The sequence below is a fragment of the Culex pipiens genome, chromosome 2 (assembly GCF_016801865.2).
Source record: "Culex pipiens pallens isolate TS chromosome 2, TS_CPP_V2, whole genome shotgun sequence".
Lineage (NCBI taxonomy): Eukaryota > Metazoa > Arthropoda > Insecta > Diptera > Culicidae > Culex > Culex pipiens.
In genome coordinates this window covers 195913135-195935949 of record NC_068938.1, presented here as the reverse complement: position 1 = coordinate 195935949, position 22815 = coordinate 195913135, and the positions used below count along the sequence as shown (strand labels likewise).

The window sequence follows — 22815 nt, the reverse complement described above, 5'->3', positions numbered from 1 at the left end:
TAAAAAAAAATTCAGCTTTCTCTATACTAAAATTGGTGTAACTATGCAGAGATTTGATGTAACAGTATTGTTTATTCTACAAATTCATTCGGGATGATATTTGCTACAAATCCACGTTTGGTCCAGTTTTGAAATACACAAATAAATATGATGTTTCCAGATGATTTTGAAAAAAATGAGGAAAAAACCTATTTAGGGAACCCGAAACTTATGTTTTGATGAAATAACAACAAAAAACATTGCTCAAGAAATTACTGGGAAAAATTTCCCTGTAATTCATTTTCAAATAATGATAACGTAAACTTTTTATTTAATATTATTGCTTCAATGATTCTGGGAATAAATGTTCATATAATCTTTGCTTAAAATTCTGTCTCAGAGATTTAAATTCCACATTATACAAACAGTCTAGACATCTGTTTCGAGCTAAGTAAATTCACCGACGGGTACATCCATGGTGACAAAGCCCACCTCAGGATCGCCACAGAAACAAAGCGCATCGACGGCTCAATCTGCGCCAATCTTTCTAGCCAGGCCAGGGCTTTTAGCATTCCATCTCAAAGCAATTCCAAACGTCGGAAGTGAGAAAAAAGTGCACAAAAATGCCCGGCATTGTCGCCGCATCTCGTGCATTTGAACACATGCTCGTTTTTTAATGCAGATAAAGTCATCAGACCTCGGTGGCTTTGAATTTTTCGCGCGCCAATCATTTCTTCTCCATCCGCGACTTATGTAAGTCAGTCGGCCAAATGCCGAATCCAGCCACGAACTAGTTTAGTAGACAGATCTTCATAGGAAAGGCTTATAGCAAAGGTTTTAATCAACGTTTTAATTAACAAATTGAGAAAAGGTAGAAACAGATGCGAATGTTTCATAACAAAATTAACTTTGAGATTGAAAAGACGAAAAAACAAGCAAAAGGTTTATTTGAATTCAAAATTGGAAAATTTTAAAAATAGGTCAACAAACCATAATTTATTCAAAACGCGTAAAATGTACAAAAAGTGCACAAGTGTTCAATTCTTGAGCAGCTTTTCAAGGCCGGACGCGTCTATCGCAAGACGATGACACCGCCAGGGTCTCATTGGTTATTCAAAATCCAGTTTTGAAGAGGACAACACCCGACACAAGTGTGCCAGAATGCCCACTTGTTGCACGTAGACAACGATGCAAGATCGCACAATCGGTGTTAACAACACAAAAAAATAAACAAACAAACGTTTATACTTTATAACCTTCATCAAAATTGAGACAAAATGCGAATTCTAATGACGGAGCGCGCGTGCGGCGTTTTAGAGCGCCATTATGGCGCGCTAGCTGTCAAACGAGCGAGTTTTATGGCAACGTGCACGATTAACAGCAGTGACGTCAAATCGGCTTTAAAACTACGTTTATCATCGGAACGAGCGCCAACTCGTCTTCTATCGCAGGCCAAGGTAACGGCCCCAAAAACGACTTTAAATGCAGCGCTGCACGCATGTCATATGGGTGACCGATTGACCATGCGATAAAAAAAGAGTCGCCTCTTAAACTGTCAGGTCAGTCCGTGGTATCTTGACGCAATTGCCTTTAAACAACTTAAGGTTGAGTTTGAAGTTTTCCGATTACTTTTTATAGCAAAATTTCTGATTTAAAACAAAAGTTACGGTGACAAAAGAGTACAACGTCGACGGTCTGCCCCAATCTCAAGACTTGTTTATATTTGTTTCGACGCGACGGCGTCTTCACCTTCGCCGTGCATGCCATAAAACGAACAGGCAGATGCGCCTCCGCCATTATGGCGCGTGGGTGACGTTCCCCTAAAGGTCAGTGGGTTATCAGACGCAAAACCCGGTTTTTGCCGCACGAATTCTCACGTCAATCGAGAAGGGGAAAGTCTGAGTCTCAATGCGCTGCTGCGACCACGCCGGATTGAGTAAATTAGCCTTAATTGTGCTATAATGGGCTAATAAAAGCAGCACTTGATTCGATATCATGCGGGGGGGTTGCAAATTCTCGTAACAAGATAGAAACTTGAGCGAATTCTATCTGCAGATTCCGCAGCTGTCATGCCGTTTAGGGCAAGTTGTAGAGCTCTTAATACATTTTATCAAAGAATCGCGAGTGATGTCTAAATTTTCCGCGTGTTTAGCTACGTTCAGCTCTGACTCGGATGGCGATTTCCCAGGGTTGATTGTGCACAATTTAGGTCTTGTTGCTATAGATGTATCTAATCTGGCTGCTCGTTTATAGTAGACATATTACAGTGAGATAAGTGAGTGGTTGATGAATGTACTGTCGTCATGCTATTGTTGTTATCATATCGTAGATGTTGCTATCTTGTTGGGAAGTTTTTGAAAGGTTTTTGATGGGTGGGCAAATCGCTCCCTTTCAATTAGCATTTAATCGTGATTCAGCTTGATAGTAATCTTTGTCCATAAATCATAACCAGGAAACCGTGCTAAAAAGCAAAAAAATCGGCAATTTTTAGGAAAAAATGGTTTTAAATAAATTTCAACTCATATCAAAACTTAATTGCCATAATCGGTGATCTTCTTTACTAGGTCGTAAATTTGCACAAATTGCCACTACCTGCCGATGATGGTACCCGCAATTTTGTGCCCTGGAAAACTGTCATTTGCTGTGCGATAATAGTTGAAACTAGCTGCGCGTGCGCTCACGCTACAATCACGTCGCCTTCTTTTGTGAGTCACCGTCACGTGGCGTGACAGGGCAATTTTGCCATAATTTTTATCTTCTAAAAAATGATCCGCCGGCCGACAGCGAAATTATGGGAAAGTATAATCATTAAAATGGGGAAAATCAGGGTTTCTGAATCGTTAAATTTATTTATCTTTTAAATTAGTAAAGGAGCCATTACACTACCGCAAACAAACAAACAAATTCGCACTTTTTTGTGTTTGACAGTTTGCCAAGCTCGCAAACAAGGCAAAATGTATGCAGGTTGACGTTTGTACAAACAAATCCAGGCAATCTGGCAAACTGTCAAAAAGTGCTAGTTTGATTGCCGTAGTGTAATGGCTCCTTAATACTCAATTAATACACGTTTACAAAATGTCCCAATATTTGTTTTCATATCGCAATTAATTCACCTCCATTCGCAGTAACAGAATTAGCATTCATTCTGCGTTGAGGACGCTCTTCGGGGGCGCTTGTCTTGTGTTTAAATTACGATAAGCCCGAAGACCTCCAAAGCTGTTGGTACTGTTTGTCGCTCTGGGGGTGTAAATTTATCACCCCTGATGTAATTATTTTTGAGCCGTTTTACTTATTTGTTTTGAAATGCCCTTATAATTTTTATCACGGCCTACTTTTCAATAGCTGCAATGAAACTATATATTTAAATTTTCAATCATAAGATATTTTTTAAATTTACTTTTGATTTTATTGACTTTGTCAAAAAAATACGAAATTTAGAAAATACTATTTTCCAGCAAAACTATTTAAAATTCAAAAACGACATTTGTCAACAAAACGATACAAACAAAGGAAGTTCAAGGTCCTCCAAAACTGCCAAAGTCAACCCAATCCAATCCCGAATTAGCATTGCCGGCGAAGTAGAGTTGCATGACCGCCGCGGTTTAAATTTCGCCGTCGTGACAAAGCTTTTGATTTTAAAACTCCCCAATCAAAACGCAATCAAGCCAAGGTGTGACGGCAAACAATCGTGTTGTTTTGCTTACATTTTGTTTTTCGCTTAATTTTCGTCACACCGCGCCGCGCGCACCCAAATCTGGGTAAAACGCCTGGTCAGCGACACCTGGTTTTGGTTGCGGTTTATTTTGGTGACCATTTTTGGTGAGGCGTTTTAAAAAAAAGTTGAGTTTGCTACAATTATTTTTAAATATCAAATTGCAGTTTAACAACTTTCATCCAATCATAACAAAAATGTTCCATTTTCGACAAATAACCCCATCTGGCTGAAAGGTCAATCACATCGACGATTTCGTGTAAACAAAACAAACCTTACGTCACCGCTGGTGCCGTTAATGTTTGCGCATATTTTAGCTAGAAACTGTTTTCTATTCCGAATAACTTAGTTTGCGGGGTAGAATTCGAATCAAAATTTCACTTTCGCTTGTTCTATTTGAGGCACGACGAGCCGAACTTTATAGCAGCCGCCATTATGGCGTTGTGTCATTTTAATCATATTTTATCTTAGCAACCATGTACAGAATGAAAAGCAAAAGTGACGCAAAAACTTATGTCGCGGAGCTCATTTATCTTAACCCCTTGAGACATGCTCATTGAACAGTGAACAAAAGAGGGCTTTGTTTGGGAAATGTCAGCTCTCACACCAGCGCAGATTTGAAAACATTGCATTGCGTCTTATGCTAATCGTACGGTTTATGATTCGCGATAGCAACTGTGTTGGAGGATTGTGGTTTATATCACTCACACTTCGGCGAGATCGTGCTGTCTTGTCACAAACAGTATCCAATAAAGTTCCATAAAAATGCGATAATTTTATCAGACTTGCCAACTGTGCCAAAATACCTTATCTGACCGGAACAACTTTTGCTATTTAAATTTCCATAAAAATGCACGTACGTCAAGGTAGTACGACCACAACAACATGCTGAATCGGGCGGCGCGAAAAATTTAAAATTTTAATTTCCCCCTTCGACGCATGTTACGCACATGGGCGTGAGATTTTGACTGAAAAAGTGGCAAAAATCGTAGAAACCGTTATGCGTTAATTTTAATGGCGATCTTTCTCGGTGCCTTTTTTTCTGTGCTGTAACATCATGGTTTGCTGTGATCAATGTTGCCCTTAGTGAAAAAGTGCTCAAATCTTTGCGTGACCCTTTTAGGCCTTCAAAAATCAAAATATCCGAAACTAGCCTATAATCTAAAAAACCTTAGAAAAATCCAGACTTGAAAGGGTTAATTCGCTTACGACGCGTCAAATCCTGCCACGGACAATCGATTTGGAGGGCCACCGCCAGCAGCGGCGTGAAGGAAAAGACTCTTTAAATTTACATATGACCGCATCTCAGGTGGAATCTTGTTTGGACGGACACATTACTTCATCACCATAGTAACCGCACACCGTGTCGATTGGCGATTTTGATGGGGTGATTTTGCTACGAGAAAAAAAAGTGTCAGCCGTTTGATGGTCTTTAATTATGTCGTAAATATGTATCGGCTTGGAACCGTGTAGTGAGACGATATTATCGTAAAGGATCAATTACAATTCGTTCCCTAGTTATGAAGCGTGCGAATGTTTTTTTCGTTGGTTCAATTGATAGTTGGACACTGAAATCCCATTTTAGAATTCGCACCTTTTTCCAGACTTTTCCAGGAATAAATAGCATTTTGTCATTTTTTTTAAAAAAAAGGTCAACATTCCTCACTTTAAAAGGATTTCAAATATACAATACTTTTATTAATGTAATAACACGAAATTAAATAAAATTTACAAATATTCAAAATATGATTGAGAAATCGGACAATGGGAAGTTCTCGTAATTCTATATTTGGCTATAAAATCACTCGAAAAATGAAATTCTTTATTCGACCTCGTAGACCCACCTTCATGTATACCTATCGACTTAGAATCAAATTCTGAACAAATGCCTGTGTCTGGATGTGAGTCCGTGCACCGAAAAATATGCACACGATTTTTTCCGGACTGGCTGAACCGATTTGGACCGTTCCACAAGACCCTAGTTAATATTATGAAGTTTAGAAAAGTACTTCAAAAGTTATGCTTAAAAACAATTTTAGCTTAACTTTGAAAGATTGTAAAAAGGATGGTTTTTGTAAGAAACCCCGTCTTGATACACATTTTTAGAAAGGTATAAAGACCTTTCCAACGCGTTCAAAAGATTGAAGATCTGACAACCCTATGAAAAGTTATCAGCACTTAAGTGTTATTTATACACTTTTTTGGAGGCTGGATCTCAAATATTTTGATGAAAAAGGTGTCCAGATCTATCATGCGATTTATCGTTGGATAGGTAAACAAAAGACCTTTCCAACAAGCCCAAAAGATTGAAGAACTGACAATCCTATCAAAAGTTATTAGAGCAATTCTCTACCAAAACCGGAAATGGATTTTATTTGTATTTTTTGATTTGGCTCAAACTTTGTGGGGGCCTTTCCTATGACCAAAAAAAGGTATTTTGTGTCATTGGTTGACCAATACAAGTCTCCATACAATTTTGGCTGCTGGCCATACAAAAATGGTATATAAATATTCAAACAGCTGTAACTTTTGAGTGAATTTTCTGAACAATTTTGTGTCTTCGGCAAAGTTGTAGGTATTGTTGAGGACTTTTGAGAAAAAAAAACAGGTACACGGAAAAAAATTGCAGATTTTTTAATCAACTTTTTTTTTCACGAAAACTCAATTTCTCAAAAAAATCGCAACTTTTGAGCCATAGAGAAAAATGGTCAAAAATCTGCCGCCGAGTTATGAATTTTTGGAAAAATAGTGATCCTTGGAAAAGAAAATCGAAGTTTCATGCAAAAACAAGTTAGACATTATTTTTTAATGCAAAATTGAATTTGCAATCGAAAAGTACTGTACAGATTTTTTGATAAAGGGCTCCGTTTTCAAGATATAGCCACCGATAGTTTGATTTTAGCGAAATATTTGCAGCTTTTCAATTTTTGAAAATAGTGACCATGGGTGACCGTTTCTAAAAATATATTTTTTGAAAAGTTCAGAAAATTTACTATAAAATTGTCTAAGAGACATTGAAGATTGGACCTCGGGTTGCTGAGATAGCCGCTTTAAGAAAAAGAAACACGAAAATTGAAGTCTCACCAAAACAACCTATCATTTTCTAATGACCATATCTCAGCAAATAATGGAAATAACTGTTATTAATAGACATTTTTGAGGCTTTGTAGTGTATTCACTTTATGAATGCAAGGATTAATTTACGTTTTTATTCATAGATTTCTAAGGTTATATGATCATGTCTAAGGCTACCAACTGTACGGATTTTTTCCTTACCATACGGATTTTCGAACCTCTTCGCGGATTTTTAACAGGCCGGAATTTTTGTAGGGAATTTTACGCATAATACGGATTTGTACGGAATTTTGACAACTTTTTAATCATTGAATTGGTTTTTGATTTGGTCGAAGCTTTTGTTCACTAGAAATTTTTATTTTTCTGTGAGTTTGATTTAAAAAGGGAGAGTTTTCCGGGGTTTCCTCAATTCAAACTTGATTATCAATAATTCTAGAGTTTTTGAACTATTGTCTTTCATATGTTGATAGAACCTTTTAAAAAAACTCTAGAATTGTTCTATTAGAAATTCTTTACTAAATATATTTATCCATTTCCAATAACTTTCTAAAACTTGTGAATACATTTGAACATTTGAATTAACAAATCTAGAGTTTTTTTAAAGGTCCTATAAACTGTTGTGCTTCACCTTTCAATAAAAAAAAACTCTGGAAAAGTGTTCGTGAAAACACTTAGAACGATATTATTCGTAAAATCAAACTTGACATTTCGTAAACTTTTAAATGTTTATGTAAGGTATGCACTTCGGAAGAAGCGGTCAAGAAAAAATTCAAATGGGCAGCAGCGGTAGCAAAAGCAAGCCAGAGAGGGTGAAGAAAAGCCCCAAGAAAACGTTCCCTCTCTTTTGTCCTGCCGTTCGTAAAGTTGTTTCTTGACCCCCTTTCATTCGAAGAGCATACCGGGCCTTAACAAAAAAAAATTTAAGAACATAATTATTTGATTCAAATCACGCTTTATTTTATGAATACTTTTAAACGTGCAAGTCATAAGCACTCTGATAGCATTTTGTAAAATTTGTTAGCTGTAAAAACGAGACAGTTTTTATTTTTAATTCTCAAATTTATTTAATTTAATTTATCTAAATAATTCATTGACAGTTTTTGTTATACCATGGTGTCATATCAGCAAAGTGTACGGATTTATGCTTAGCAAGAGTTGGTAGCCTTAAATGTCTCATATCATTCATAAAAATGTAAATACCATAATTGTCAAATAATGATAAATAAAATAAACGAGAATTTATTAAGTTGTTTTGAGATTTTTCTGTTTCCAACAACATAAAGATTCACGATGTTAAAAAGTTTTTTTTTTCAAATCAGGAAATATAATCAAAAATGTGTTTTTTTTAAAGCAAAAACAAACTATTTGCATAAATTAAATTAAATTGAACTTAATTGATTTAGAAATTGTAGGATTCTAAATCCTCTACCTTCTACCTGTTTTTGAGTAATTTTGCTAAAACAATATGTAAAAGTATGGAAATCTGCAGAAACTAATGAAAATTATCCTGACCTAAAACTACACATTTTTGCCTTTCTTACTAAAGAAAGGTATAGGTTTCACTTTATGGCTGGACGTCATTTTCATCTTCGTAAATAAGACGATACAGCATGAATATTAATAGGAAAAATCGCCAAAAAATCACACTGTATTGATTTTCGACGCTCTATCGATTCATCTTGACAGAACTCGTCTATCTCCAACCCTCGAATTTTGAGAAAATAAATTCCGTGGAAATCGAGTGATGTTCGTATGTGGTAAAATCATACCAAATTTTGTGTCGCGTCGTTCTCAGCTCCCCTGAATCCGATTTTGATTCTTCTGAATGCAGATGAAAGCTAGTGTGCTGAACTTGGGCGAGTTGCCGCTCAAATTTCGAAATATCCATCTGTTTTCGGATGTGGATAGACTTTTCAACAAAATACACAGTTTTCAAATGAAAATATGGTAAAAAAAAATCATTTTCATATCTTTTATTTATCTCAAAAATTGCATTTTTCGAGCTCTACAACCTCCCAAATTTTCATCCAGATTCATCATATGGTTCTGGAGTTAGAGCCGTTTGACTAACCTACCATAAGAAAAAAAATCCCTTAAAAATGGTAAAAACCCACCTGGTGACCTTCGCCAACATTTTTCGTTTCTAATTTTGTCTGAAATTTCTTCCTACATTCATAGTACAGACCATGAGTGAGCATCTGAAACAAATTTGACATCGATTGGCAATCCCGAACAACTTTTAGAACGATTTACTTTTTGCCTTTCTTACTAAAGAAAGGTATAGGTTTTACTTTATGGCTGGACGTCATTTTCATCTTCGTAAATAAGACGATACAGCATGAATATTAATCGGAAAAATCGCCAAAAAATCACACTGCATTGATTTTCGACGCTTCGTCGCCAAGTCGACAAGTTGTCAAGTTGAGCTTCGAATACTGGCGCGAGAATGCTGGCGCATATATGCTTTGGCTCGACTTATACTCGTTTGTAGTAGCTTGTCTACCGATGATATCTTCAACATGTAAGGTATCATATCATACACTGAATGGCAAGCTTCCCTGCACTGTGCTGCACACGCGTTTAACTTGTTCCTCGGTTTTGCTTTGCGCCTGCTTTGTTCGGTTTTTGGGCTCGTATTAAAACTAGAAAACCAAAACCGCAGTGTGCGTCGTCACTGGCGCATGGGATGCTTGCTACGCTCGCCTTTGTCATAAACGCTTGTTTGATTAAGAATTTTTACGATTAAACATATTCTTTTGGAAAACACATCATTAATAATACCTTGGTTTCATCATAAGATTTTTTGTATCAAGTCGATGTTATGAATTGAAAGAAGTTAAATTCTTTAGTAAGAAAGGCTTTATCTCACCTCTGGTGGGATTAAATCGGGTTTTTTACACAAAATCTGCCACCATTCCTACATGTTATATTTAAATCATTTTTCAACTGTGTTGAATATTTTAAAACATTTTGAATTCTCTTTTTTTTCTTGAAATAGTGGTTCATGCAACAAGTTGCAAAAAATAGTTTTTTTCAGCACTTTTTGCACATTTATCCAGATTTTTTTGGCACTAGAAATTCAATACTGTGTTTGGTAAGTGCTGGATTTCCTTTAAAATGTTATGCATTCTAGGTACTCGACCTTCTCGTCTATGTTAGAGAAGTGCTCATTTTGCTTGCAAATGATCTGAATTTTAGAAATTTAATTGTTTCAATTTTAAAACCATTTCTCCAATGTTCAAAGTTTAATAGAAAATTGCTTGATAAATTTTGAAATAAACGAATCAAGATCGTGCAATTTTGATTTGTCTGAAGGAAGATATACGCGTTTAAAATCACACGCAATATCCCTTTTTTAATGAAAACCCAGTACCTTCGAGTAGACGTTCTTCAACGTAAATAAGGAATTTGGGGCCTGTATTCTCTATTTTTTTGTAAAAATATCGAACAAAATGAACAAATATTTAAAAAATAATTTTTGCAATTCTGTCGTGAAACTATTTAGTAGGGTGGGTACGTTTTTCAAAAAGTTCTCGGATCAAGTTTTAGTATGGTTCCCCCTGTAGGGCATGCCCATAGGGACTTTCATGCCAAATATCAGCTCATTTGGCTGTAAAATGGCTGCGCGCATCAGGGTTAAAGTTTACATGGGAATTACTATGGGAAATTGGAACTTTTTGTTAAAACGCTCCTACAGGTCTGGGAAAATCACGCGCCAACTTCTGGTATGGTCAGGCCTATGGGGAATGGTCTGGAGAACACTTTTCCCGAAGAGAGCATGTGGATTCGTTGTCCCTAGACCTGGCGCATCGGCAAACAATCCGATGTCACCGGAATCAACGGTTTTCCCTCAAAAAGCATCAAATTTTCCTTAGCATGCTATGAAAGTTTGATGAACACCGCGACGCCATATGTCAGATAGCTACCACGTGGGTGAGAAATGGCTGGAATATTCAATTGCAAACCTTCTGGTAACTAGAAAATGATCATTTCGAGTAATCCTTATATTATTTAGTCGAATTCAGAATCTTTGCATAGCAAATTTGTATTTTTTTGCGAATATTTCAACCACGTGGTAGCTGCCTGACGTATGGCGTCGCGGTGTTCATCGAGCTTTCATAGCATGCTAAGGAAAATTTGTTGCTTTTTGAGGGAAAACCGTTGATTCCGGAGACATCGGATTGTTTGCCGATGCGCCAGGTCTAGGGACAACGAATCCACATGCTCTCTTCGGGAAAAGTGTTCTCCAGACCATTCCCCATAGGCCTGACCATACCAGAAGTTGGCGCGTGATTTTCCCAGACCTGTAGGAGCGTTCCCCCTACAGGGGGAACCATACTAAAACTTGATCCGAGAACTTTTTGAAAAACGTACCCACCCTACTATTTAGTATTCTTGTCATTTTTGAACGACAAAAAGGCCTACTTTTTGTACCAAAAAGAACAACAAAAGAAACATTTCAAAATAAATGCTGAAAAGTTTTACTTTTCAGCACTGAAATGGGTGCTGAAAAGTTAAACTTTTCAGCATTTGTTAATTTGATCGATTTATTGACAAAATGCATGAACATTTGATTTATAATTTCACTCAAAGGGTGTTATTCGGAATTGAAATTTCCTTTGAAATTTTTGTTTTTAAATCCGGGGTGACATTGATAGTCACTCTGTTTCTTACAAATTGGAGCTTAAAAATGTGCATATTGAGTTTATTATGTCAACATGATCAATTCCAAGATTACTTTGAATGTTCCATTTGGAAAATTCACAAAACAATTTTTGTTTGAATAATTTCACTTTTAAACTAAGTTAAGTATGGTTCCATACCATTCCGTTTGTATTTATTTCGTATTATTCGTTTGCAACAAAATCTTAAACATATCCAAGTCACCCCATTGTGCGGTACTATTTTCATACTATAGTATTCAACATATTTAATACTAAACCCAAATGTATTGAAATAAAAAAAAAATGAGATTCAAATTCGCATCATTGGATTGGTCTGGAACGGTAAGGATTATTGGAAATCTGAAAATAGATTGAGGTTTCTTCTGGCCCTTGCAGGCTCTTTGTCATTCTTAAATAGGTCGTTGGAGCAGCGCGTTAGCTAACACCACCCAATACCCGGGTCTGACTATCAACTTGTATCAGCATGAACCAAGTCTGATACAGTCTATACTTTCCCATAATTTCTCAGCCAACCCTGTGGGTGTTGGAGTTGGATTGGAAGCACACAAAATGGAGCACATTCCAAATGTATTGGAAAATGAAGAGGTTCTTGAAATAATATCACTTTCACCTTCATCATTATTTTAACATCTGATTGAATTTTTAATATTTTAGCAAAAGCAACGGAACAAACACAGATTATTTTTAATAAACGTTGCTTTTAAATCGCCTTTAATGTTAAAACGATTAAAATAAATCAAAAACTCACTTAAATCGTTGCACAACCCATCTGATAAGCCTGATTCCGAACCATCAAAAACCACAAATAATTAAACGTCTTCAATTAAACCTCACATCAAAACTGGAGTGACGCGAATCGAGCTTCCACTCGTCAACCGCACAAACCTCCGCCGATATAACAATAAAAATAATAATATCAAATTTAATTACTTCCACACACACTGACACACGCATTATCAACAACCCAACTTACTTTGCCCGATTCGTCGCTTCGCGTTGGTCCGGTCACTTTTCTCCTCTAATTGAATATTATACTGACTTTCGGGGTCGTTGTTTACTGCTGCTACTACATACGACCATCAGCAGCAATTGAACTCGGGCCGGGTGGAGTTGGATTAGTTGCCGGTCTTATCATCAGCTGGGTGCGGCTTTTTTTTGCTGAGTTTACTTTAGCGTTTTGAACACATCACTTTCCTTTTCCAACGCCAGATAGCACAAAACAATTCGTTGTGTGTGTTTTTTTAACGCGACAATGTCTTCCGAAAAAATAGACGAATCTTGCTAGCAAACCGGCGTTGAAAAATACACTTTGGCAAAAACAGCTGCTGGTTTTGCACGAATACTGAAAAAATACACACACCCTCGCACCACCGAAACACAAATTGCGGCGCCGAAATTTCACCAGCAAAACAAAAAAGAATCACTAAATTTAAACTCTTCAGTGTGTTTTTTTGTTCTAATATTAGAACGAGCGAGCACACACAAAGTTGCGCGCGCCTCAAGCCACGTGTAGACGCCTCAAGCGCGAGCCAGCTCAGTAGGCCGCGAAAACAGCTCTGGACGCGACACTTGTTGCAGCAAGACTGACGACGCCGACGCCGACGACTGCTGCGTTGCCTTTCGGCGCAGGAATCGCGAACATGTGCTCGAACACGGACTTGAGCGATGAGAGTGGAACACTCTCTCGCGAGCAAGCTTATCAGGTGAGTGGTGTTTGTTGGTGTGTTTTGCACAATCTGTCTTGATTAGTTCGAGCTAGAATAACAGATGATAACAGTACTTTTGTTTTTTGAAGTTTACCTGACAGGATTAGATAATAATGCGTAGAAAAAATAAATAAGGCCTTAAAATAAAGTTCAAAAAATACAAACAAAAAAATTGCAATATCAAATTTAAATTTGAAAATTAAACCAAAATCTTTTTACAAAAATTTATTTAAAGGAACAAAAAAAAGTAATCCGAGGGATAATGAGCTTAGTCAATCATACTAGTGTGAAAAGCGATACTAAATAGGGTGCATGCCGGTGATACTAAATAAGAGGATTCACGTGCGCAGATGCACGTTGTTTTTTGTGTGATTTTGTATGGCTAGCTTGCGACGGGTCATGGAGTCATGATAGGAGGTTACCCTATAAAAGTGTTAGAAACAGGCTCGTTAGTTACACTTTTGTGAGAATGGTATGTTTCTAGTATTTATGAAAAACAGAATCAAAACAAAAATGATGTATGAAAATTCAAAAACCTGTATCTTTTGAAGGAATTTTTTTTATCAATTTGGTGTCTTCGGCAAAATTGTAGGTATTGATACGGACTACACTGGAAAAAAATGATACAGGGTAAAAAAAATTGGTGATTTTCAAAATTCAAATTCGGTTTTATTGCTGAATAATCAGATACAATAAGGTACAAAACAGAGTTTTGGAGTTCCTTTCAGCTGTGTGTTACATCATAATCCATTTTGGAACAGTTATTGCTTGTAAATAAAGGTGTTGCAAGAATAAGAAAAATTAAGAAAAAAAACTTTCTAAACTTGCTAAGAAAATTGGTGACTTTTTATTTAACTTAAAACTTGATTTGCAAAAAAAAACACTATTTTTTTTATATGTTTTAGAGGACATCAAATGCCAACTTTTCAGAAATTTCCAGGTTGTGCAAAAAATCTTTGAGCGCGTTATAAATTTTTGAATCAATACTGATTTTTTCAAAAAATCGAAAAATTGGTCGCAAAATTTTTTCGACTTCATTTTTCGATGAAAAATTAAATTTGCAATCAAAAAGTACTTCAGTGAAATTTTGATAAAGTGCACCGTTTTCAAGTTAAATCCATTTTCAGGTGACTTTTTTGAAAATAGTCGCAGTTTTTACTTTTTTTTAATAAGTGCACATGTTTGCCCTCTTTTGAAATAAAATATTTTTGAAAAGCTGAGAAAATTCTCTATATTTTGCTTTATTGAACTTTGTTGATACGACCCTTAGTTGCTGAGATATTGCCATGCATGTGTTTAAAAACAGGAAAATTGATGTTTTCTAAGTCTCACCAAAACAACCCACCATTTTCCATTGTCGATATCTCAGCAACTAATGGCCCGATTTACAATGTTAAAATATGAAACATTCGTGAATTTTTCGATCTCTTCGAAAAAAATATTTTCAAAATTTTTAAACCAAGACTAACATTTTAAAAGGGCCGTAATATTGAATGTTTCGCCCTTTCGAAATGTTAGTCTTGGTTTAAAAAATTTGAAAATATTTTTTTCGAAAGGTCGGAAAATTTCACGAATATTTAATATTTCAACATTGTTAATCGGACCATTAGTTGCTGAGATATCGACATTAGAAAATGGTGTGTTGTTTGGGTGAGACTAAGAAAACATCAATTTTCCTGTTTTTAAACACTTGCATGGCAATATCTCAGCAACTAAGGGTCGTATCAACAAAGTCCAAAAAAGCAAAATATAGAGAATTTTCTCAGTTTTTCAAAAATATTTTTTTCAAAAGTGGGCAAACATGGGCACTAATTTAAAATAAAAACTGCGACTATTTTCAAAAAAATCACCTAAAAATGGATTTAACTTAAAACGGTGCACTTTATCAAAATTTCACTAGAGTACTTTTTGATTGCAAATTTGATTTTACATCGAAAAATGAAGTTGAAAAGATTTTGCGATCAATTTTTCGATTTGTTGAAAAAATCAGTATTGATTCAAAAATTCATAACTCGCTCAAAGATTTTTTGCACAACCTGGAAATTTTTGAAAAGTTGGCAATTGATGTCCTTTAAAACATATCAAAAAATAAAAAAAAATTAAAAAATAGTGTATTTTTGCAAATCAAGTTTTAGTGACAAAAAGTTAAATTAAAAATCAACAATTTTTTACCGTGAATCATTTTTTTCCAGTGTAGTCCATATCCATACCTACAACTTTGTCCAAGACACCAAATCGATCAAAAAATTCCTTCAAAAGATACAGATTTTTGAATTTTCATGCATCATTTTTGTATGGCCAGCTGCCAAATTTGTATGGAAAATTATATGGACAAACTAATTATGCAAAATGGCTTCTTTGGGCTTACCGAAGGCACCACAAAAGTTTCAGTCGGATTAAAAAATACAAAAATTAAAATTTAAGAAAAAATACCGATTTCGTAGAGAATTGCTGCGTCCAAATACATGCAAACAAAATGCTTTATAAGTGTTACTTACGTTTCTGCCATAAAAAGCCAAAACATGAAAAAAGCTTGGGCTAACGAGGCTAATTTCATAAAGCTTAGTGCTGAACCAGCCGATTTTTTTTGCAATTTTCGCCCTTTTTTGTTTCTGTCAAAATTGGGTTTTAGCACAATTGCTCATAACTTTTGATAGCGTTGACAGATCTTCAATTTTGGAGTCGTTGGAAAGGTTTTTTAAGTGACCATAATTTTTTTATAGGAATGACGGGTTTCCTTACAAAAACCACCCTTTTTACAATCTTCCGGACTTAACTCAAAATCATAACTTAAGGCATAACTTTTAAGGGCTTCCTGAGGGGGCGCTTTATCTTTTTCAAGAAGGTGCAGCACAAATCGGCAACTTGGCAAATTTGCAAAATGCAAAGTTTCTCTTGGGCCCTGCTGAGGGAGCCAAGTTGTTTAAAAAGGGCGACATTTTTTGTAAAGAACTTGTAAGTCGACGACTAACCTCGACTAACCTACAGCTCAGCCCTGGATAATTGAGGCAATCTTTTTTTTTTTAAATAATTAGAGTTTGTACTGTCTGTTGTGCACATGGAAACTTACTGTGCCTTTTTCTTCCCAATGATATATTTTCAAAAAAAAATTGACCTAACTTAGACTGAGTAAATTTATTTCAACAAAAAAAATGATATCTGTTAAATCAATTTTAAAACAAACATTACCCACTATTTGTTTCTGCGTAGTTTTCTATATTAAGTGCTAGCAAATGCATGGACTGATGATAAAATAGTGATGGTTGCTTATTGTTGTTTTACGATACAGCAATTGAATAACTCTATGTTTGATAAGTACTTACAATTGAATCAAGTTCGAATGACATCACTCAATCATCTCCCAACAACTTTTACTTTCCACCCTCACTGCCACTATATGTGCCTCCTGCTCTTCCACCATCCAACGTTGTACTGATGCTTGTTTTGCGCAACAAATCTATGCTGCGATGCTGGCTAACACAGTATCATAAACATAGAACGCAAAAAGGAACACGAAAAAAGCAACATTAGTTTTCGTTCTTTCTTTTCACATTATCTATGACGCAGCATAAATTTGAAAATCTAAACGCATAAGAAGAAGCATATAAAGAAAGGAGTTTTTTTTTGTTTGCTCAGTGATCCTTTGCTTCTATGCTGGAGGGCCAAAGGACTTTTTACACTTCTGCTGTTGGTTTGTATTATTATAAATACGAGAAAGAGTTCGAACTTTACGTGGTTTAAATGTATAACATTTTCACTGATTTAATGTTTAAATTCTTGTTGGGGTGATACGTTAGCCGTTTAGTTTTTCTCATTAGCACGAAACAATCTTTTTTATTTTTTGTTTCAATGATTTTATATTTAAACGCGATGCTTTGTCACAGTAATGCATACAATGTTTCTGGAAAAACTTTTTTTTTTGTATGTTTATTTTAGTCTGATTATTTTGGCCAAGTAACTCACAGAGTCCAAAACTTTAAGAATTGATAAAAACTACAAAAAAGGAAAAATATCAAAAAGCAAAAATTCTTTTATTAAAAAAAATCTAAAACTCTAAGATTCTTAAGTTTTATCATTCTAATGTTTAATCTTAAGGGGAGATTAACTTTACCACATAGGGTTATTTTTTTCACTGTTTGATTTTTTATAAATATTGTATTTAAGATATCGTAAAACCCTTTCAATCAATTGTTGTACACATCATGGAGAATGTTTGGTGAAAATATGAACATTTTTGGGGGTCATCCATAGAAACTGGGTGGTCGATAAACGACGTACTTTTGGTATTTTGATGTTAACTCGTATCCAATCCGTTCAAATATAGGCAATATGGGTATCAAACTTAATGATTTTGAATGGCCCATTCAGACAAGATAATTTGAGGTCAATTTTTGGACCATGGCCACTTCGGAACCGTTTCTGGGTACCCCCGGGGAACCTATGAAGTGGCCAATATTATATCAAAGCAAAACCCATCAATATGGGTATCAAAATTCTTCATTTTGTCAATACATCTCAAAAATGGTCTTCCAAAATATTTTTCTGGCCATTGGCCACTCCGGAACCGGTTCCGGATTTCCCCCCGGGTAAATCTTCGGAGTGGCCAATATCATATCAGAGCAAAGCCCATCAATATGGGTATCAAAATTCTTCATTTTGTCAATACATCTCAAAAATGGTCTTCCAAAATATTTTTCTGGCCATTGGCCACTCCGGAACCGGTTCCGGATTTCCCCCCGGGTAAATCTTCGGAGTGGCCAATATCATATCAGAGCAAAGCCCATCAATATGGGTATCAAAATTCTTCATTTTGTCAATACATCTCAAAAATTGTCTTCCAAAATCCGGAGGGAAATCTTCGAAGTAACCAGTGGCCCGAAAAATATTTTGGAAGACCATTTTTGAGATGTATTGACAAAATGAAGAATTTTGATACCCATATTGATGGGCTTTGCTCTGATATGATATTGGTCACTTCGAAGATTTACCCGGGGGGAAATCCGGAACCGGAATTATGGGTATCAAAATTCTTCATTTTGTCAAAACATCTCAAAAATGGTCTTCCAAAATATTTTTCGGGCCACTAGACACTCCAGAACCGGTTCCGGATTTCCCCCCGGGTAAATCTTCGAAGTGACCAATATCATATCAGAGCAAAGCCCATCAATATGGGTATCAAAATTCTTCATTTTGTCAATACATCTCAAAAATGGTCTTCCAAAATATTTTTCGGGCCACTGGCCACTTCGAAGATTTCCCTCCGGATTTTGGAAGACCATTTTTGAGATGTATTGACAAAATGAAGAATTTTGATACCCATATTGATGGGCTTTGCTCTGATATGATATTGGCCACTCCGAAGATTTACCCGGGGGGAAATCCGGAACCGGTTCCGGAGTGGCCAATGGCCAGAAAAATATTTTGGAAGACCATTTTTGAGATGTATTGACAAAATGAAGAATTTTGATACCCATATTGATGGGTTTTGCTTTGATATAATATTGGCCACTTCATAGGTTCCCCGGGGGTACCCAGAAACGGTTCCGAAGTGGCCATGGTCCAAAAATTGACCTCAAATTATCTTGTCTGAATGGGCCATTCAAAATCATTAAGTTTGATACCCATATTGCCTATATTTGAACGGATTGGATACGAGTTAACATCAAAATACCAAAAGTACGTCGTTTATCGACCACCCAGTTTCTATGGATGACCCCCAAAAATGTTCATATTTTCACCAAACATTCTCCATGATGTGTACAACAATTGATTGAAAGGGTTTTACGATATCTTAAATACAAAAATTATAAAAAATCAAACAGTGAAAAAAATAACCCTATGTGGCAAAGTTAATCTCCCCTTAATGTCTACAAATCCTTAAATTATTAATTACCTAAATTATTTAATTTAGAAAGTTTTAGTTAAATTATGAAATGCCGGGAAAAATCATACGTTTTTATGATCTTCATACATTTTATAGTCATTTTTATCAAAAATATATTCCTTGATATCAAGGATTTTTTTATTATTGGAATTGTAGCTTTATTAAATATTACAGTTTTGATGTTCTGAACTTTCCGCATTTTTTTATTTCCGACTTATTTTTTTTATTTTTAACCTAAAAATGTTTGGTTTTTTGATTTTTTTTATTCATATTATTAAAGGGTATGTTATTGTTTGAATTAATTTTTAACTTAAAATGTTTGGGTCTTTGATTTTTTTAAAATTTCAGATTGTGTTCTTGAATATTTTAAATAATTAATTTTAAAATTTTCGTTTTTTGATTTTTCTATTTTTTCTTTGTCATTTTTAATTTATTTTATTTAGGGGATGTTATTGTTAGAATTTTTGATTTTATAAATTTCAGTTTTTTTTTTATTTTTGAATAAAAAAATGTCTAAATATCGGAATTTCGAAATATTTGTTTATCTTTTTATATGTTTTGATTTTTAATTATCCAGGGTTTTTTTTTAAATTTATTTTCCCTAAAAGAACACCCAGTTAGCAAAATCTAAACGTAAAAATATGTACCCTCCCTGCAAAGGCTTATGAATTGATCTCAGCTGAAAGGTTCTCTAAATCTCTGAATTCGATGCCAACATTTCAAAAAGCTGTACCGTGCGTTTTGAGAAAAACGCATTTGATTGTTGAGCATCTATTTTCAATTCCCATTTTAATATAAAAGCAAAATAAGATGTTCTTATGATAACAAACGATGAAAAACCTTGCGTTTATTGATACTTGATCATCCAAATTCAATAAAACATTATTTCCGTAATTTTATTTGAGAAAAACATAACATAACTTCTTTTGAAATCACCAACGTCGATATCACCCTGCTGTCACTGAGGGGGGCGCTTTGTTATGATTCGTTTTTGTTCGCCGAATGTACATGGCGCTTAGTTCATGTTGCTTTTTTTCCGTCACGAGGTTTATGTAGCCTTTTGTTTGACAGGTTGACAGGGCTTTATAAACAGGGACTGCTGATGGCAGAGATTTTGTTTATGTTACTTTATTTGAAATCATTATTAAACAGACTTTACTGAAGTAACTTTTGCTCATCTTTGGTGGAGAGGTAGCTTATTAGGAGTACTTTCAGAATATGCAATAACCCAGAAAGTGTCAAAATGTACATGATGCCTTTTGAAATGTTACCGTCGAATTGCAAATGTAAGGGAGCGTTCTTTTATTACGTAACGCAAAATTTGGGATTTTTTATCCCCCCTCCCCTTCATAACAAATCGTAACAGATGAGCGACCCCCCTACCCCCCAGTAACGCGTAACGCAAGGTCTTTTTGCTTTTTTTTTAAAGAATTCTTATATGAAAATTTTGCGTTACGTAACAGAATTTTTCAGCACTCCCCCTTCCCCTTATTTTCGTAACATTTCGTAACAGACAACGACATCCCCTTCCCCCCTAACTGCGTTACGTAATAAAAGAACGCTCCCTAACATCCTGGAGCAGAACTGTAGTTGTTCGGTAACTGGGCTGAGAACGTAGCCCAGTCATCGAATGCTGTTCGCTTACTGAGGGCTGAATGAAAAATAACGAGGGGACTACCGATGCATAATATTCATTGATGAAATATAAAAATAAAAATAACTAAAATTTATTTACAATGATTACTATTCATATTTATTTAACTGTGACCTAAAATAACATAAAAGTTTGAAAAATTTTTGTTAATTGTTGACCATGATTTTTGCATCCATTAACCCCCCGGTGATTTAGGTTTGTTTTGGTTTTTTGACGTTTGTCTGCTTTTTAACTGGGCTACGGCCCAGTTATCGAGCGCCCAGTTAAAAATCAGTCCAGTTAAACAACGCCCAGTTACCGAACAACTACTGTAAAAACATAATTGAAAATTGAAAAAAATAATTTTTAATTTTTCTGTCAGTTATTTTTATGATAACTGTTGGCTTTCCTTCTAGTTTTGGTATTTTCGAGCAATAAACAAAATCCGTCCCTTAATATTAAGATTCTGGATTTTGAGATTCGGAATAGGGTATTTTAACCATTAGTGGACCCCCTAGTAGAGCCGAAGCACATTTTTCACGAATTTTCAATATTTTAAGCACTTTTTCGTAACCCTTTGTACAAAACAATGAAAACTGAAGTCTTTCGAACAATTTTGACTATTTGTTTCATCAGTTATTTGTTTTTGAGCAGAAAAATAGCCAATTGAAAAAAAAGTTTTTTTTGCCTGTTGTGGACCCCTTTTTCCTATAGTGGACCCGGGTCCATAATCCGATTGTGGACCCGGGTCCACTATAGGCAAACTGTTATTTTTATACCAAATTTAACCAATATTTGATGTTTTGATGCATGGTGTAGGTCTAATGATAGATATAATGAATAAAAGATGGATTTTGCTCACTTTTCATCATAAACAAATATTTTTTGTTAACAAATTTGGCTTTAAACAACAAAAAACCAAACAGACATTTAAACACATTTATTTCCGAAAAAGATCAGAGAAAACGTCTCAAAAACCACTGTAAACATAAAAATAATTTTAAAAAAGTAATCTTGATGCATTTTTTTCCATACTAATTAAATAAATGGTTGACCGATACTAAACAATAGAATTGTTTACAGTTGCTGATAAAACCACGCATGTTTATTGGAAAAAAAGTTTTGTTATTGATTTATTATTATAAAATATCATTTCAAACTGCAATTATGGTGCTTCAGTTAAGTACAATTAACTATAGTTTTGATTAATTATAAATTCTTACGGCTTCAGCATTATTGGTACTTTTAACATGAAAACAGCTATATTTATACTCATAATTGAAAAAATATGCGTTTAACTTGATAACAACAAGCATTTATTGTATGTTTTAGAGAAACTTTTGCTTTAATACACCGTTTTCATCACTTTTGAAGGTTTAATTAACAGGGGTCCACTTTTGGAAAAGTTTGGATTTTCGTTGTCCTATATTGGACCCTCATATTTTTTGCTAGAAAATTGCATTTCTTCGCTTTATTTTAGTAAATATCCTTAAACTTACATTACTTCGACTTGCTGAAGTTAAATAATCAGTCAATAAATGATTAGATGTTTAATTCAATCATAAAATATAAATGCAGTTTTGTTGTGAAAATGCTAGTGGCCATGGCTGATTTCAGATGTCCAAATCAAAACACTTATTTTGGTGAAAAGGACAATTCAATGTCAGTCAACATTGTTCTAAATGATGCTGAACATGCCAAATAAAAGATTTGTAGACAACAACATGCTTGAAATTGTGATTTTATTGAATTTTCCATTAAAAACCCTTCAGAGGGTCCACTATAGGAAAGGGGTCCACTAATGGATAACGTACCCTAATAAAGAAGTTAAGAATTTTCAAAGTATTGATACGTTTGTAATTTCCAGTCGCATTCAAATAAGCAAATCTAAATTATTAGTCTTTTCATTAGAACATATTGCAAACAAGCACCACGCGGAGATACGTCAAACGTCATTTTCCGTTTCTTGGGCATTTTTTCATTTGATCCTATAGGCTACTAGTTTCTTGATATTTAAAGTGCCTTTTCATATAAAACTATTGAAAAATTGTAAAAACAAACACAAATTTCAGTACAAAAAATCAGTAGAAAAGTCTAACACAATTATGGCACTTCTTTTCGACGCCCAATTCCAATTCCCC

General features: G+C 35.0%; 1 protein-coding gene across 1 annotated transcript in view; it reads right to left on the bottom strand.

The window, feature by feature from the left end:
• The window catches only part of LOC120415851 (zinc transporter 10), a 50159-nt gene extending 37124 nt beyond the window's left edge, over nt 1–13035 (bottom strand). Inside the window, exon 1 of the mRNA XM_039577487.2 lies at nt 12425–13035. The gene's annotated coding sequence lies outside the window, so the exon portion shown is untranslated. The remainder of the gene's footprint in view (nt 1–12424) is intronic.
• Between the last annotated feature and the right edge of the window lie 9780 nt (nt 13036–22815).